Here is a 20,175-nt window from a genome sequence, read left to right on the forward strand (position 1 = left end):
TTTTGAGCGTTTCTCTGTACCTTTTTCTTCGTGTTTTACATGCGTTTTTCTCTGCCCTACGTGCTTCAGATTTTTCGTTTTGTTTTGCATTTGAAGATAATGGATGATTCAACTTCAAATTCTCAGGTGAACCAGAGCGAAGTGGATTTTAAAACTGAATCCAATGAAGTTCCTGAGGTGTGATTTAGTTTTAGTTGGTAATTGAATTTGAATTTGAATCTGATTAGTAGTTTTTTATTGTGTAGTTGAATAATCTGTGACTTTGCCTGTGATATTTGCTATTTTTTCTTCCTTATTTGAATTGAATCTAATGCACTAGTTCTCCTTAGAATTAAAATAATTTTGTCTATTTTATATCAAACATTCGGATGTAGATCAGTAATAATTGGGTGCATTTAAGAAAATTTTGGGTGCATTTACAGTTTATTACAGTTTATTATTTTAGTTGAATTGTTTTAGTTTCTGTTTTAATATAGTGTATTTTTGCAGACCTTCTATGTAATTGATGACCAGTTTGTCCCCAAGGTTGGGATGACTTTTAAAACCCTTGATGATGCTACAAAATTCTACAAGGATTATTCAAAGGTTGTAGGTTTTTCTACAAGAGTTCGGTGCATAAATAAGAAGGGAAACAAAATTATGAATCAATTGATTACATGTACTAGAGAGGGAAAATAGAAATCGAAAATATCTCCGACCAACAAGACAAATCTCTCAGCTGGTTTAAATTGTCCTGCAAGAATTTATATACATGTATCGAAGGATGTTGGTATTTGGATCATTTCGAAGGTCGTGTTGCATCATTCACATCCTTGCTGTCCAGATCAAGCACAGATGCTCAAACAGCACAGGGAACTAAGCATGTCCGTGTGTCGTACAATAGAGAATAACGAGAAAGCCGGTATCAGACCTAGCAAAACTTTCCAATCATTTGTTGCAGTAGCCGAGGGTCACCGCGAGTTAAATTTTATCGAAAAAGACGTGAGGAATTACATCACTAGAGAAGTGCTGAATGTTTCAGAACAAGAGGATGCAAAAGAATTCGGGAAATACTTATTAAGAATGAAAGAGAAGAATCAGAATTTCTTTTTCGAGCTCGAACTCGAGGACGATCAGTCCATTAAGCTTGCTTTTTGGGTAGATGCAAGGAGCAGAGTTGCCTGTGAGTATTTCGGAGATATTATTTCATTTGACACCACCTACAATACAAATAGGTAACATGGTGTTCTGGTTTATGATGCTGAATTTATGTTGTTTTATGAATCTGCTGCAGAGGTGCATATCGGCATTTTTTGGGTGCATAGAATCATTATTTGGGTGCATTTTGTTGATTATAATTCTGTTTTGTGGTAATCTGTTTCAGGTATAATCTGGTTTGTGGTTCTTTTGTCGGGATGAATCACCACGGTCAGTCAACACTTCTCAGATGCGCTTTGATGAAAAACAAAGATATTGAATCATTCAAATGGTTATTTCAATGTTGGTTTCGTTGCATGGGAGAAAATGCTCCGAAAGGGATTTTCACCGATCAATGCGCGTCAATGAAAAGGGCTATCGAGGCTTGTATGCCCACGACAATTCACCGTTGGTGTATTTGGCACATCACAAAGAAGATTCCAAGCAAATTAAACGGGTACAAGGGACATATAGAAATCGAACAAGAAATGAGCCAAGTTATTTGGAATTCTCATAGCAAAGATTCATTTGATAGGAATTGGAATGATTTTCTACTAAAGTATGGTCTTGTGGACAACAAGTGGCTTTCGGGTAATATTTTTTAAAATCCGCAGCAGAGGTGCAAATTGCATATTTTTGGGTGCATTGTAGTCTGATTTGGGTGTATATTGCAGATCTTTATGAAGACCGTCATATATGGGTTCCAATTTATCTGGATCACCACTTTTGGGCTGGGATGAGAAGCACACAAAGGAGCGAGAGTATGCATTCATTTTTTAACAAGTTTATTACCCGGAACAGCTCGCTTATTCAATTTGTCAAACAATACAATAATTGCCTCGGAAGCAGGGAGCAAGCAGAGAGAGAATCGGATGCTACAGATTTTCATATAGTGATACCGTATGCAACAAAATCCTCCATTGAAGCTCAGTTTCAACATGTGTACACTCACCAAAAGTTTAGGAAAGTCCAAGCACAATTCAGAGGGAAGGCGAATTGCATCACAAGATTAACGAACTCCGCTCTAGGCTATTCAGTATACAAAGTTGGAGAACAAGTTTCCAGCTCAATATTCAACAAGTTTGTGGTTACTTACGACTCAGTAGCAGCCCAAGTGAAATGCCAATGCTTATTATTCGAGTCAAGAGGGATATTGTGCCGTCACGCACTAAGCATGTTAAGCTTTGAACGAGTAACCCAAGTGTCACCCAGATATATATATATATTGGAACGATGGAGCAAGAAGGTAAAGAGGCGACACACACATATCAAGAGCAGTCACGACGAGCCACTATTGGAGCCAAGAAGCAAGAGATTTGACGAACTGGTATTTCATTCACAAAATATTTACGAATTTGCATCAGAATTGAAGGATCTGACTGCCATTCTGTACCGTGCATATGATAATGTCATGGTTGAGATGGAATAACTAAAATCCAAAAGGAAGGGGACATGTTCGTTATCTCACGAAGATGCCAACTTGGAATCCGTTAACGAGATTCAAAACCCTCCAAGAGTTCGAACAAGAGGACGTCCAAAAAATAAGCTAGGTTCAAAGTTGGACAAACAGATTTCAAATGCCTTAAAAAAGAAGAAAACGAAAGTTTTAAACGAGATAAAAATGATGTTCTTTAAATATGTGGTGATTGAGTTTAATTTTCTTGTTAATAATTTTGCTAATATGTTAGTTTATTATTTCCAGTTAAACCTATTTGATGCTGCATCAGTGGTGCGTCCAAATTCCAGCCCATATCATGGACATGTTATGAATTATCAGTTCAGGAAACCAGCAACAGGGATAGTTTTTTGGGTGTATAGTAACAGAATATGGGTGTAAAAATTAGTTTTTTGGTGTATTTCTGAATTTTTTTGTGTTTGACATTTTACATTTATATATTTTCAAATGCTGCTGTTTATGTTATAAATTTTTTTTGTTTAGTTTTTATGTTTTAAGGTTTAGGGTTTTAGGGTTTAGGGTTTAGTGTTTTAGGGTTTTACGGTTTTATGTATTTAAGGTTTAGGGTTTAGGGTTTTAGGGTTTTAGGTATTTAGGCTATATTTTAGGTGTATACGGGTTATATTTGGGTGCATAATTAAGGTTTAGGGTTTAAGGTCTAGGGTTTAGGGTTTTAGGGTTTAGGGTTTAGGATTTAGGATTTTAGGGTTTAGGGTTTTAGGGTTTTAGGGTTTTAGGTATTTAGTGTATATTTTGGGTGTATATGGGTTATATTTGGGTGCATAATTAGGGTTTAGGGTTTAGCTTTTTAGGGTTTAGGGTTTAGGGTTTAGGATTTTAGGATTTAGGATTTTAGGGTTTATGGTTTAGGATTTTAGGGTTTTAAGTATTTATGGTACATATTTGGGTGTATACGGGTTATATTTGGGTGCATAGTTAAAGTAATTGGGCGCATTAGTTGGTTTGGTGTTGTTTTCCTTTATTTTCTATGTACCTGTAATTTACAGCTTTTGAATACAGTATAGACAGTTTATTTATGCAAACAAATTTTATAATACAAACTAATTAATTATTCACAAAATTTACAAGTGTTCAAACTATTTCAATACTACATAAAACTGAAGTCAATCACTGTCACTTTCAATATCATAAGAATCTACTTGACAATATGGGCTCAACAAAGCTACAAATGGCTTCGACAATCTCATTGTTTCACTTTCCTTGATCGCTGAATCTCTGTCACTATTCATGTCTTGAAAAAGAATTTGGGAAGCAAATTCAACTCTGAAGTGGTCGACCTCCGCCTATAGTTTGAAAGAATATTGTTTGAATTAAATCTGTTAATTTAGAAAAGTAATAGAGAGTTATATAGTTTTAAATATAATTACTTGAGTCCAATTGTCCTACTCATACTTCCCATTTTTAACGTTTTGAGGCTCGATTATTTCAAGCCATTTCATGACATAAATAGCACAATCATAGCTGAAAACCAAAAATAATTTACAAATTAAAATATGACAGCAATTGAAAACACAATTTTTCAGAGTGAAAGATCTGTACTCTGTTTTTTGGCCTGAAATGTCAATGTAAGGAGGCTCAATTTCACGATCTTTTCTCTTGAGAGGTGCCTCCGGTATAAACCCTAATTCTCGAAATCACATACCCCTAAATACAAAAAACAAAGCTGAATATAAGAAGGAATAGGTCTAATATATCAATACACCCAAAGGATAACAATATACACCTTACTTTGAATTAAAATGCACCTAAATTTAAAAACGCAAAAAACATAATCAACTTACAATAAATTTATTTAGCTTCATTCTGTCTTTGGAGGGACACGTCTTGTGATAGGGGTCAAGTATATAAAATTTTTTCTTTCTTACATCAGCCACTCTTATCCACCACTAATTTGAATAGCAAACAGGTGCAAAAATCTGAAACATCTCCATATTGAACACTGTTTTAGTTTAATTCATAGATAACCAAAGAATTGTGATAAGAAGTTTTAAAAATGAAAACTTACATATGAATATGATGCTAATTTTTTCCGGTCCAAAAAAGGGTATAAACATTGGGTAGTCTTCGACATTAAATGGCTTTTTGGATTTTGGCTGTAAGAACACCCCATCTAGATGATTTCCAATAGCCATGTTCTACAGCATTTGTGAAACACCAAAAAAAATCTTTTAATGCACCCAAAAGATAACAAAATGCACCCAAATTTTAATACATTACACCTTACCACAATATTAGGTGGAAGACAGTAAATTTCTTCTTGGAATCTTTTAATATTCTGTTGGTTGAGGATCAGGCATATGGCAGTGACAATCTAGAAAAAAAAATAGCCAAATTAATTACATCAATCAATGTTGCAGTCACATGTCATAACATAATCATTAATCTTATTCTAATCTTACGTCAGCTTCATTATATGAAGTAGCTTTTAAAGATACAAAGTGGACTCTTGACAACACCAACAGTTGTTGGGTGTTCAGTGTGCAAATTTCATCATACTCATCAGTAGTGTCGTCCGCGTATGTCCTGATACGTGTTGCCCAGAGGTAGCATTTTTTTCTCATTTCGACCGACATTAAATATCTCCTCGTAGGAGTTTCAAATTTGTCAAAAATCTGGCCTACGGTCTGCTTTTTAGTTGGCAGGCTTTTACCTTCTGGAAAATCCGTTGTTGTCTTTTCTCCACTCTTTGCAATCTTTTCCACCAGTACGTCTAATTCTTCTATTAGTATTGTGGTTTTCGGACTTTTTACCACCTGAGCTTCTGCTTGCCCCACCCCCTTTTGGGTCTGTGTTTCCTCTTGGCTTGAATCAGTCAAGTCAAGGCTGAATGATGGCAACGGTAATTCTTTAGGTACATAGGACGTTGTCCTTGCCATCATCAATAGTGCAGCAGCAGTCGCTTCAAGGGCTGGATCACTGCGTGTTGACATATATCGTACTATAAGACTAAGAAAAAAATGAATGATATCGAAAATCAATTTCTATTGTGATGAACTTACATTTTAGGTGGAGCTGGTGGCATTGTTGGTGTGCTTTCATCAATTTTTTGGGGTTCTGGAGTGCTGTGGGGTTAGAGAAAATGAATCAGATTATAAAAAATTCAATTATTGCTCAATTTTCAGGATATATACCCAAATAAGATAACAATATACCCAAACAATAATAAAATGTACCCAAATATTTTTGCTCACCTGTCTGTTGGGGGGGATGGTTCAAATGGTGGGATAGGGCTTTCTGATGTTGCCTGGGATGAAGGCAGTATAGTTGAATTGGAACTCTAAACAAGACAAAAATAAAATGTTAAGAAAACCCTTTTAAAATAGATTATTAGAGGGTTGAAATTTAGTTATAAAACTTACATTTCAAGCGATTGAGAGGATGGTCGAAAAACGATGATCTGTTGTTGAGCTGGATCACTCAACGATTCTTCTTCCCGACTGAACCTGAAATACACCAAAATAAGATAACAATGCACCCAAATAATTACCAAATACACCTAGAAAGGCTCTTTTTTTTTTGAGAACTTACGTTGTTGCAGATATTTGTTTTTTTTTTTTCTGTCTTTTTTTCTTGAATAAAATATTAAAGGGCTCTTTGTTCTAAAAAAAATATATACAGAATTAGAAGAATGTGGTAAAAAAAGAATTTAAAAAATGGTATAAGAAAAAGAAATTACATGGAATCCGAAAGTTTGTTTACACTGCTTTGCTCCGTTTGTCCTTGGAACAAAGGATCAGTCTCGGTTGCTAAGCTCACCTCCGACATTCTAAGTATAGAATAAATATCATTCAGTAAATAATACTATTTAGTTAAATCAGGATATCAAAATTCTATCAATTAAAGGAAGAAAAATAATCAACAACCAAAACACCTTAAAAAAGTTAATATGCACCCAAATTCAACATACCCTTGCTGATGTTGTCTTAAAAATCCTTCGATTGTTTCAGTTCCAATTTCAGTTCTGACAGTACATTGAAAAGTACATGTTAACAAAATATAGTTTTGATTACAAAATTTAAGATAGGTTTAAAAAGTATGTTACCCATCATAGGAATGATTTTCTTCTTCTGAAGACGAATCCTCAATTATGTGCTTTCTTTTTTTGGATTGCGTCCTGAAAATAAAAAAATTATCAATCAGACAAATACAACAATATTGATGATGAGATACCGTCGAAGGCATTTCATACTTTTTGGCGGTAGTGTGAATTTTTTTGCTTGTTTTTTGTTTTTTAATTGGTAAGGATTCTTCACTCCTGAAATTAAATGAGAAACCCTGTGTTAATACATTAAATTTTGATAGAAACAGGAAAGAAAGTGATGATAATTTCAGAATCTTACTCATCAGTGAATTCACTTTTACTTTCTGAACTGGAATCTTCTAAAATCTGCTTCCTCTTTCTCAATTTCATTCTGGAAAGCAAACAATTATTAGAAAAAAATACCCTAAAACTGACAAAATGCACCCAAAAATATTACTTACTTTTTGACTCCCCTTTTGGGTTGTTTCCTTGTAGGTTCCTCTGAGTCTTCTTCCAACTCAGACTCAGAAAAAACATCAACATCAGTCTCTGATGAATCATTCTCAGAGAAAGAACTTGGTTTCTTTTTTTTTTTCTTCTCTTTTTCTTTCACTTCTTTCAATTTCTTTTTTGTTTCTGCCATCTTGACGATGCCCTGAAATAGTAGAAATATTAATTTACAGCATCTATATAAATAAAATACACACAAATTAGAGATGGTATTTTGTTTGCTTACCATATGGCCATCTATCTCTGCTCTAATTCTTGCAACCAGCTGCTCTCTGTTCCAATTGCTAACCCAGGACACTGCAGCTTTTTTCTCTCCTTTTTTCTCCTTGTTTTTTGCGAGATGGAAATAGATTATCATCAAGGCATAGAGGCATCTATCGATTCATTTTTTCTTTTTCAGACGGTAATTTGTTATGCCTTTAATGATGAAATTCAGCACATGGGCTCCCCAGTTGCTCTCTGTTATTTTCTTCATCTCAAAAATTGGAGCTATGTGCACGGGAGATACTTTGGTTATTGTACTAGGCAACAAGAACGCCATCTGAATATAGAGGATGAAAATCCTCTTAAATATCAACTGATCTTGTTCACTTTCAACACTGATACTCATCATCTCATCAGTCAACTGCTTCAGAGTGTTGCCCTGGAACCTTCTAAAAATGATTTGGTTCTCTTAAAAAAGATTCTTATAACTCACTTTATCAGAAAATAGATCTCCTACAAAAAAGAAAATAATTTATTACAAGAAATGCACCCAAATACCACTCACATGCACCCAAATACCACTCACATGCACCTAAATATCACTCATATATTACAGAGAATGGAATTATACAGAATTTTTGTAACCAGTTACCTGATGCATTGAGGCCAAGGGCATGCCCTATTGTTTTGGGTTTAACCTTAAAGGAACCATAGCCTGTTTCCAGTGTGTTTTTGCCCAATTTAAAGGAGTTAGCCAACTCCTTTAATAGTTTGTGAGGCACATTCATTGGTGGGATGTGCATGAGTCTACCAAATCCTAATTCACGAACAATCGCTTTCTTCGGTTCGCTCATCTTTTCAAATTTTTCGCTCAATAGTCTGGTGGCACACTTCAAGTCTTTGGTTTGCTGTAAACAAAGCAAAATTAGAGTCATTTAAATAACCTATATTTATATTAGGAAAAGTTGACTTGTTCTAAGAGATATATATATATATTCGCTTACGCTGTATTTTTTTTCACCTTGATTTTTGGTCATCATTTTTACTGTAAGAAAAAAGAAATACTGTCAATAGATAAAAAATGCACCCAAATACCAGAGCCATACACCCAAAAACCAGTCACGTGCACCTAAATACCAGCCACAAACATCCAAATCCAGTCCTATACACATTTTGTTTTTTCAATTAAACGAAATTAAATGAGTTTAAAATTATATTCAACTCAACCAAACAAGTAAAATCATAAATTAAATGAGTTCAGAATGATATTTAAGTTCAAATTGCCACTAGAAGCACCAGTCACATTCCATACTGACATATACACCTAGAAATGATCCATACAAAGTTTATATGTATACAAACCTACTTAAAAGACATCCAAACATTCACAAAATAGAGTTTGTATGTATACACCCAAATATCATTTCACTAGAACTACGTAAAATAGCGTAAACGACTTGAAGAGTTTTATTAGAACAGTAATATGATATCTAAACTAAGAACAGTGAAACAGAGAGAAAAATACGACGATATAGTACTTGGATTTCAAAATCAGAAACAGAAATATGAAAAACCTAGAAGAAAAATGAAACAGTACCTTGAATGATGTTTGTTCCTTCTTTTTGGTCTTTTTTTATGGAGATATGAATGTTTCTTTCTTGATTTCTTTTACTTTTTGCGAAGATTTAGACGGTTTCTTCAGAGTTTTTTTTTTTTTTTTTTTTGTTTCAAATGTGGCTTGAATCTCGAGGGTTTTCGTATTGAATGAGGAAGAAGAGGAAGAGTTTTTCATTATGAGTGCACTTTGAAAAAGTGAAACGGTTGAGTAACGCACATGGTGTTTACGTTCGAGTGTGGAGAGTATGGATGCATGTCATTTTTATTGACCTTGAGCCAATTTGTATAATTTATAAATAAAAAAAACTTGTATGTATAGGAGGCGTGTAACGAAAATTGGTGAAGTAGCTTTAAGTTGTAATCCTACCTACTAACCAAAGTGATACCTAAGAAGTGATGGCAAAAGAAAAACAAATTATATAATGCAATTATACTATACACGCTCAATTAAGAAAAAATAATAAAATACATAATCTATGTTATAGAAATATCATTTCTCATTGCCCTAAAGCTAAATACATATCATATCCGAAAGGATTCTTTAAAAAATATGACAAATAAGATGTTAGTAAATCCTAGCTTAGACTTCAATTTAAATATAACAATGAACCACTTAAATTATTTTGTATATTAAAAAAATTAGACGATTAAGTAATTTTTGAATTAAATTTAAATAAATTTGTTTTTTTACATGCGTTTCTTTAAAATTGTCGTCTTTTTTCTTTTTGTCGTCGTTAATATAAAAATTTTTAAAGTATTACATGTCTAGAATATTAATATCCAACCAATAAAATATATAACATAAAAATTTTGGTGCACAACATAAATTTTTTTAAAAGATCACATATTCAGAACATTGACATCCAACCAATAAAATATACACAACATAAAAAAATTGGTACATAATACATAAGTTTTTAAGGATCACATGTCCAAAATATTGATTTAGCCAACAAATAAAAATATATTCATAGCAAAAGTTTACCTACTGTTCATACTCTGACTCAAAAACATTAAGCCAGACCTAAAAGGAAGAAAAGTCCACCCAAAGGATGGCTTCTTCTATTTTTAATTTTTTACCCGACCTCCACGACAACAGTAGTCCTACTTGACTGAATTAGTAATTAATTTCTAAGATATTTTCCACTTATTTAGAAGGGAGATTTTAACAAGGGAATGACCATCCACCATTAAAGGTGGAACTACTCTTCAAATAGTTATTACTCGAGAAAAATCCAAAGTAGTCCCTGACAATTATCTCGAAAGACAATGAGACCCTTGAAAAAAAAAACCCAATCCGGTCCTTGATAATTACCTCAAAAGGACAACAAGGCCCTTGTGCCAAAAAAATCAATGTTGTTTTTTTTTTGGCACAGGAACTAATCAGTCCCAAAAAAAATATCAGGGGCCGGATTGGGTGTTTTTTTTATTGGGGTTCTCGTTGTCCTTTCGAGGTAATTGTCAGGGGTCGGATGGGGTATTCACTCTTATTACTCCTACTATAAATACACTGAGACTTTTAGGTATATTTCGGAATCTAATCTACTAAAAATCTATCTAAAGTCTTTGCCAACTTAAGCATTGAAGTCTCTGTATCACTCTCCACTTCCTCACGAGGAACTTGGACAGTGGCGCTTCGACACTAGCACAAATCGGACGTTGTCTTATAAGAAGTTTGAACCTCATGTCTAGACCCAAATACAACCTAATTTTAAGTAACCATCAAAACATGTACCATGCACAAAAATTTTTATTTTATATCAATAAATTTATAGTATATATAAAAATTTATGTATCATATACACAAATTTCTGTGTTATATAATACGAGAAAAGAGAGTAAAAATCCAATAAGTGGGAGCCCAAGTGAAAAGTGAAGTGGCAAAAATAAGATAATATAATTTGCACCAAAAGAACCATAACAGAATTTATAATTCCTATATCTAAATAGCCAAAGAAGCGCTAGGAAGAAGGCATGTGAATAATGAGTATTTTTTCTGACTGAATCTCTTCTCTTTGGCTTTTTTTTTGTTCTCTTTTTTTTAAGGGTTAATATGCTTCTCACTCTTTTATGCAAGTGAGATTATATGAGAGTGTATTTTTTTTAACAAGAGAGCTCAACACAATAAGTGAAACAAGAACAACAAACAAATAGAAAAGTTAAAAAAAGAAAAAAAATTGTAAAAAACTTCATCAATCATTTTTTGTGTTTTTCCTTCTTATAGTGTATTCCTGATTTTATACTCCTAATTTTATACTCGTAGAAATATTTTCAATCACTCTAATCTTACTAAAACTCTATCAATCCAATTGCAAGATCGCTAAGTGAAAGTCCACCAGTTGCATATCTTCATCCAATTCTTAAAACTCTGTTAATCTGACAGCATCCTTTCTCCTCTCTACCTGTACAATTTCGTTGAAGTCTCCTATAAAGACTGACATAACTCTGTAATATAACTCAATTTCTCACACACAGCGAATTTTTCATTCTCTTGTATGAACTCCATACACCACAGAAAGCATAATTGAAATTATTTTTAGTAAGATCCCTTCAACACACAACCAAAACTCTCATTTATGACAACGACTCATTTTAAACATGATTTCATCCCAAATTAACAGTAAACCACTTGAGGCACCCTCCGACTCAACATATTCTCATCCCGCAGCATCACTCTTCCGAATTCTTATTACATTAAACTTCGTCACTACCCGCCACTTAATCTCAAACAAGCCCAACGTATTCAATTTAAATTTTTTCTTGAGGTTTTTTACCATGCTCAATTTTTCATCACCCATTAACCCCCTAACATTCCAAGAACAAATTATTTTAATAAATTATTACACACTTTTTTTAATTATTTTTGGGCCTGCAGCGTCTTGCTTTCTCTTTCTGTTTTGCCAATCTTCTTTTCTGAGCAATTTCTTCATTCTGTGTTTGGAGAATAGCCATAATAACATCTTTTTCATTGTATAAAATTGCACCTGATTCCAACGCGAGGTCCAAAATTTTTCTATTTTCAAGCATCTGCTCCTCCAAAATATTATTTTTGTTTCCCTTACTTCCTTCATTCTTGTCCGAACCACCATCATCAACCACTCTCTTCCCAACTACTTCTTTATCGTGTTCCGATAGCTCCCTCTGTCTCTTTGTCAATGCTGTTTCCTTTCTGCCGAAATCCATGCCCACTATTATTCACAATGTCATCCCTATCATGTGTTCTTTCATCAACGTCTTCTGCACCATCATCATCAACATACACACCCAACTCACCAGTCCCTCCATTCAATGTCACCGTCGGGAGAGTAGCGGCTTGGTTCTCCGCTACCAACTCTTCTTCGATCTCACGACCCAACATAGGTGGCGTCAGGGTGGCGTCAGGGTTGCGCATTTTTCTTATCACGTTGAACCTCCTTTGTCGTGGCTAGTCTTTAGCTTTCCTCCTTCAACACTGATTCGGTCTCCCTCGATCTTCTTCGCACTGGTTTTCAGTGCAAGTTTTGCAGATGTAGCTTCCTGCACACTTGTCGTAGACCCTTCTCTAGCGTGCCCATCCCTATCGTGAAAACCGTGCTCTATTTTCATTAAGCCTAACTCAGATTCTAGACCCAACCCAACAACATCGAACCGGTTGATTGAGGAAGCCGAGTCCGAAGATCATTCTCTATCTTTTTTGGACATCTTTAAATTGTTGGGTCTAGCACCAAGCCTACAAAGAACCTTCTTTTTCTTATTCCTTTTGCCCCTCCTTTCTAATCCATTAAAGTTACCTTCATTAATTCATGTTACTGTATCTTCAAAATCAGCTTCATAATTAATATGATCACATCCCACACAATCTATTCTCCCTTCAGTTTCTTCATAAATTGGTTGATATGTTACTATTTTTATCTGATTTTGTTTTGAATGATCATTAATCCACTCATTCAAAATAATTTCAAGAATTATCAACTTGCCATTATCTTCTCCGTCTTCCCTCAGCTCTCCCATCACCACAACAACTACTTGGTCGTTGAAAATCGCTGATTTTATAGTTCGTACACTCCTTAAGTTCGTAAGAGTGCATTATACCTCTCTTTTCATTTTTCTTACTTCAGTATACATCATACTCATACCTACACTTAATAAAATTTACTAGTCATGAACTCTATCTATCCTAACTTATACCGATCCACACTTGTTATCAATAAATTCATTCATTGATTGTATTCATGTCATTATATCGATAAGTTTTTGTATTTTTTAACAAAAATTTTTGTGTCAAAGAAATATGAAAAAACCAAAAACAGTGACGCATACACAATTTTTTTTATTTGACTTGTACCAATTTAATTAGACTTAATTACAAAAATACTTTTACGTGTAGACGGTGTAGTATCAAAAAATACATAAAAGAACATCCATTTAGTCTGAAAAATAAACATTCTAATACTTAGCAGAAAAAACATTCATATATATTAACTCGTAGAGATTTTGGATTCACTCAAAGGTATTTCGCTAATTTTTTGCTAATATCCTTTTGGTTCCCTAGCATTGCTCCTTATCTAATTATTTTAATAAAATAATTAAAAATAATATAAAATTTAAAATAAATTAAATTTAAATATTAAAATAATAAATCTCACATTTAGTCTCAAATTACAATTTAAGATATATTCCTACAAATATATGAGATTCAAAATGTAATGTACAGATTCAATTTGACTTCTCTCTATTTTCACAAAAGATAACGACATAACATGATAGATAACGCGATTTCTTAAAAAATACTTCTACTAATTTCATTATTTTGAAACAATGAGAATTTTTTTGTTAGAAAGTACGTTAATAATAATGAAATTTGATTTTTGAAAATTTTATTTGTAATGAGTACGGAATTTTAACAGGTGTTAAAATAATAAAGATAAAAATCGAAGTGTCTTTTTCTTTAATTGTTTACTCTAATATTTAATTTTTCCCAACTAAACTGCTTTTGTGTGGATACTCGTTAATTTAGGATTCTTTTAAAATAAATGTTTTATTTATTAAAATATATAATTTATAGTATTTTTATCAAAATTCATCATATCTCTTATCTCATTTGCAATGTAAATAAAATAAGATTGTATGTATCTCGTTTACATTATAAACGAAAAAAGACACAATACGACGTAATCATATCATATTTGTACATGTGGTGTTACGTCGTATCACGTTTGTATATGTGGTATGTAATGATCTTTTCTCAATAAATATATACTGTATTTTTTTATCTCGTTTACAGTGTGAAAGAAATAAGAGTGTACGTACTTCGTTTACAATGAGATAAAGCATGAAACACTAGACGTGTTTACTTCATTTACAATGTAAACGAGATACGTATAATCTTATTTCATTTACACTGTAAATGAAATACGTGAAAAATTATGACGTTTACTGTATAACGAGATATATTATGACAAATTTTTAGTAGCTATAAAAAGATGTGCAACCCTTTGTATTCTTCACAAACATTTCATTTCGGAAGGGTGGGATATAGATAGCTAACACCGATGAGAAATGGAGTTTTCCGGTTTCGTCTGTTTTGACTCCATGGCGACGAGCATGTGCGCTTCATGTTTGACATTTATGGGAGAATTATGGCGGAACAAGTTATAGAACTTTATACAGAGGTCAATGATGTTGGTAGCGGTAGATTCGGCCACTCGAATTTTGTGCAGGACGATCCACCTCTCGCACCACCACTGATACACGTTGCGAGTCCAGTGGAAGACATGGACGTGAATGGTGAGGAATCCGACGATGAGTATGTTGCAGATAGCAACGATAGTGGTTCTTCTGAAGATGATGACGAGGAGGAGATTATACCCAAGACGCCAGTGGAGGCATCAGTTCGGTATCTTCTTCCTGTCCCGCACCTAATTCCGGCCTTATCAGTTGTACCCAGTCACTCTTAGACATTGGATGTGGACGCGATGCACGAAAAAATTCTGTTTTCCAACACGGGTGAAGAATTATAGCATTCGCAGAAGTACTGAGTACCGAGTAGTGGAGTCGGACCGATTAAAGTACCATGTTCATTGCCGGCAATATGCAGCTGGATGTTCGTGGAGCCTTCTTGTTGTCCTCCGACAGAATTTTGGATATTGGTGAGGCCTGGTTTAATTGTGGTTTAATTAATATCATTTATCATTGTTATATTTTGTATAAATATCAACCATGTATGTGTTATTTCGTTAGGGAGGTGCATAGGGTTGGAGGAGCGCACACGTGTTTAGCACCAACCATGTTTCAGAACCATCGACAGTTGGATGGCAGCCTTATTTGCCGTGTCAACCTGCCATTGATACAGTCCAACCTATCCGTCAGCATCCCTATACTATAAGGTATAGTTAAGCAAAGCCATCACTTCAAACCCTCGTATAGAAAGGTTTGGATGGCGAAACAAAAGGCAATTGCATAGATATACAGAGATTGAGATGAGTCATACAATAAAGTGCCTAGGTTGCTACAAGCACTGCAGACTAATTTGTTCTAAAATAATATGTGAGTTCAAGGCCATACTATCTAATCTTCTCCATCGCGGGAAATGCAGTAGACTCAAAAAAGTACTCTCATCCAAGTCCCGGTGAAGATCTTAGCCAAAACCCAGGGCAGAAATGCCACATTAAAGGTTAGCCCTGGAAGCGAGAGATGGGCTATTAGGCTTAAGTACTACTTCCAGGGGGACTTCGTATTGAAAGCACTACGAGCAGAGAAGCCCGAGAAAAGTAGTTGTCAAGATACTGTCGGTAAACTTAATTAATGTGACTTGTGAAGTACAACATAATAGAGTTCGGGCTGTAGCTATGAGTGCTACAGATGGTCTAATGAGAGGAATGGAAGTGATTGACACGGGAGCTCCTTCCAGTCGCCTCCTCCGGATTTGATCCATAAATTCCTTCATTTCATTGAGGGTGGAATTAGTTACGAGGCAATCTTCCACATGAATCCGTGTCCTCTATAGCCTTCCCGGCCCGGACCAAGTAGCCTATGAAGCATCAAATTAAGTACTCAAGTAAAAGGACAAGTACTATGATGGACACCTTATGGTGCACAACTTTTGCATATTTGATAAGATATTCTGGGCCTTCTGTCCCTGCCTATGTGGAGGCATTCAAGCATTGTAAGCCTTTCGTCTCAGTCGATGGCACGCACCTGTATGTCAAATATAGTGGTGTTTTGCTTATTGCAGTAGCATAAGACGGTAACAACAATATTTTTTCTGTTGCTTTTACAATTGTTGAGTTTGAGTTCACCGAGTCTTGATCTTTCTTCCTTACCAATTAGAGATGACATGTAACCCCACAAGACAATCTGTTGATTATTTCTGACAGATCCTAGGCGGTCAAGGCTGCACCCTGTTGAGGGAGAAAGACTCCTTCCTTTGCGCATCCTGCTATTGGACTGCAAGAGGCCTGACACCTAGGGGTGAGCACGGGTAGCGGGCACTCGATTACCGTCCGAACCCGAACCGAACCATAACGGGTAATCGAGTCCGATCCGAACCAAACCAAATTCTCTCCTTATTAATGTGTTTAGTTTTTAATGTATTTGGTGTTTAACATGCTTGGATTATTTCTATTGATTTTATATGTTTATTGTACCTATAGAATTTTTAAGATAAAAATTTTATTTTTTTTATAAATTTCTGTTTCATCGGGTACCCAATTATCCGAACCGAACCAATCCGTTCTTAATTGGTTTGGTTTGGTTCAATTGGTTCGGTTCAGATACATACACAAAAAAACGTAAATCCGAACCAAACGGAACAAATTACAATTCAATTGGTTCGGTTCTAATTTCACCATAAATCCGAACCAACCCGACCCATGCTCACCCCACTAAGTAGCCGCTCCACCAATGCCCAAGTCTCGGTCCCGTACTATGTGTGAAAATCACGGAAGCACCCATCCACTGGCTCTCCATGCGCGTGTAACCCGAGGTGGTACGCGACATCCTGCAGGGTGATCGCGCACTCACCCCATGACAAGTGGAAAGTGTGGTTTTCAAGATGCCAACGCTCCACGAATACCGTAATCAGAGAACTGTTAAACACGAAATTTCTGAGTGGCACCGCATTGCCAAAGCCAGCCTCCCTTAAGTAGGGGACAATAGCGTCCAGTGATAGGAGTATGTGACTGACTCACTAAAAGAAATAGGTGAGGCCTCTGGTAAACAATAAAAAACTCGAATGAGAAATATATAAACCTATAAAGCTATAAAAATTTTAATGTAAAAAATCCTTCCACTAAACATTTACATCACAAATTAATTTAAATTATAAGTAAACTAGTTTAACAAATAACTACAAATATTTACCTTATAAATTAATTTAAATAAAAATATTTACTTAAATAATTAATAACAACATTAATAAACCATCTTCTTCAATAACTTACATTAACTAAAAATATTTACTTAAATAATTAACAAGTAAACCATCAACTTAATAACTTAATTTAAGTAACAACAAATTTAAATAAAATTATTTACTTAAATAATTAATAACTAGAAACATAAACATCTTGTTACTTAATTAAGTTAACTAAAAACATTTAGTTGATTAATTAATAACTAAATTAATAAACATATGCTTAATAACTTAGTTTAAAGAAAAATAAACCTAAATAAATATTTAGATAATAAATTCATTGAGAAAGTATTGTTTTTGTCCCCAACGTTTGGAGTAAATCCTATTTGTGTCCCTAACGTTTAAATCGTCCTATTTGTATCCCTAACGTTTGTAAAAGTGATTTAATGTTATCCTGCTGTCAATTACACATCATGAATGCTTTAGTTTGAGTTTTAAAAATCTCTTCTTGAAGTTAGAATATAAATGTTTGGGATAGAATCGATGATCCACTCTGAAAAATAGCTCATCAAAAGTTGAAACTAATTCCTACAACATTTACATAATTCACTTTTCTAGGGACATAATTAAATTTAAACACAAATAGTGGGTATAATATTAAAATCGAACACATCTAAGTGAGACCTAATTGATAATGAATACATCCAAGTGAGAATAATTGAAAAATATAATCTGATTTGTTAGTATAATTGATCATAGGATAACATTGAATCACTTTTATAAACGTTAGGGATACAAATAGAACGATTTAAACGTTAGGGACACAAATAAGACTTACCCCAAACGTTGGGGATAAAAATGATACTTTACACTAATACCTAAAATCATACCCTATCATTTAAATTATTGCTAATAATATATTCATTCGCCTAACATATACTGTATACTAATTTTATAAAAGTATCATATGTATGACTACACATGTATGCTTTAACATAAACATAATAAAAACAATACCAACTTTAAAGTTGGATACCCCAACAATGTGCCATGTTAACTTCAGTCGGTTGATGTCCGCATCATGTGCATTGACATGTGTCATAATCTCCTTGTAATTTGATAATGTGATTAGAAAATGATAGAATTCAGAGAAAAGTTAAAGAAATGGATGTAATAAAGATTCATATGGCGCTGTGAACGAAATACATTTTTTTGAAACAAAAAGCTTAACACAACAAGGTAGAATATCAAAAGAAAAGTACTAGACAGATAAAGTAAATTAATTTCTAATCGTCTTTGACAATGCCGTCAACAATCTAAAAGATCAAATATCACTCTACCCTTTGTAATTCCTAATCGATCTGTTGACTACTTCCACAACACCTATTTCTTGATTTCTAAAGATTCTGTCATTCCTTTTCAACCAAGTTCTCTAAATAATAATAATAAAACTAAACTCACCAACATTCTATCAATTTGACTGCACGATTGACCCTGAACCATGTAAACTTATGGTCATTCATTTCTATATCCACCAGTTCCATTCATGTATCCATGTTTTAAAGTCTTCCTCTGTTGTTGCTAACACACTAGCGCCTTTCCTTTCTTCCAACTGCACAACCTCATTGAAGTCACCCATGTAGCAAAGAGAAACTTGACATATTCTCGATAAAAAACTCAACTCTTCCCACACAACAAGCTTCTCCTCCCTTGTATGTGCGCTATACACCAAGCAAATCGCACAATGAAAATTATTGTTTGTCAATTTCTCTTCTATATACAACTATCTCTCTCCTATGTAACAATTACTCAACCTAAACATCATATCATCCCACATTATAATAATCCTCCAAAAGCACCTTTTGATTCCACAAATTCCCGACCCACGGCATCATTACTCCAAAATTGCACTACACCAAACTTAGTAATCACCTCCTTCTTTGTCTCTATCAATCTTAACATATTCACATTATTTTTACGCTTAAAGTTTTTACCATTTTCTACTTTCCACCACCCCGTAAACCCCTCACACTCCATAAACTAAAATCATTTAAAAATTTTATTACACATCTTATTCCGATTTTTTGGGCGGCTCCTTCTTGCTTTCTCTTTCTATTTTGCTTGTTTTTTTTTTGTGCCAATATTTCATTCTGAGCTTGGAGAATAGTCATAATGTCCTCATCCTCGTCATATAAAACAGCTCTTGATTCGACTGCCAGATCCCAAGCAGCCTTGTTTTTAACCATATCTTTATCCTAACTTCCTCCGTGCTCATCTTGATTAGTTTCATCGTTTGCATCCGACTCTGAGTCTCCCAAATCTTTCAAGTTTCTTACAGCCCATTTATCCTCCAACCCAGTTTCTCCACCACTGTATTCTCATTCTCTAAATCTAAATCATGCACTGTATCATCCCTCATCAGACATATGCCAACATGCTGCTTACCACTCCCATCCAAGCTAGTGTAGATCTCATTAACTGCACTTGGTGGAATGTTTCCTTCTGTTGTGCTATTCGAACAATTCTCCGCACCTTCACCAATCTCCTTCTCGGCTTGATTCTGCTCGTCAGGTGCATTAGGGACTTCACGCTCCTCTCTGTCCTCCACGCCATTAAGCTCAATACGGACATTATTACCTCCGCCATCATCAACTGACTTCCGCGCTACTCCCAAATCCGCCTCGTAAACATTGTTCACAGTGGCATCAATCTTTTCGTGAACTCTCCACACCCCCTCTCTTCACCGTCATCTGTAGCCGCCAACAAGGAGATCCTTTTAAAATGTACGACGACATACTCTCTGTCACATTGTTGAACGAAATATATATATATATAAAT

The sequence above is a fragment of the Arachis ipaensis genome, chromosome B03 (genome assembly GCF_000816755.2).
Source record: "Arachis ipaensis cultivar K30076 chromosome B03, Araip1.1, whole genome shotgun sequence".
Lineage (NCBI taxonomy): Eukaryota > Viridiplantae > Streptophyta > Magnoliopsida > Fabales > Fabaceae > Arachis > Arachis ipaensis.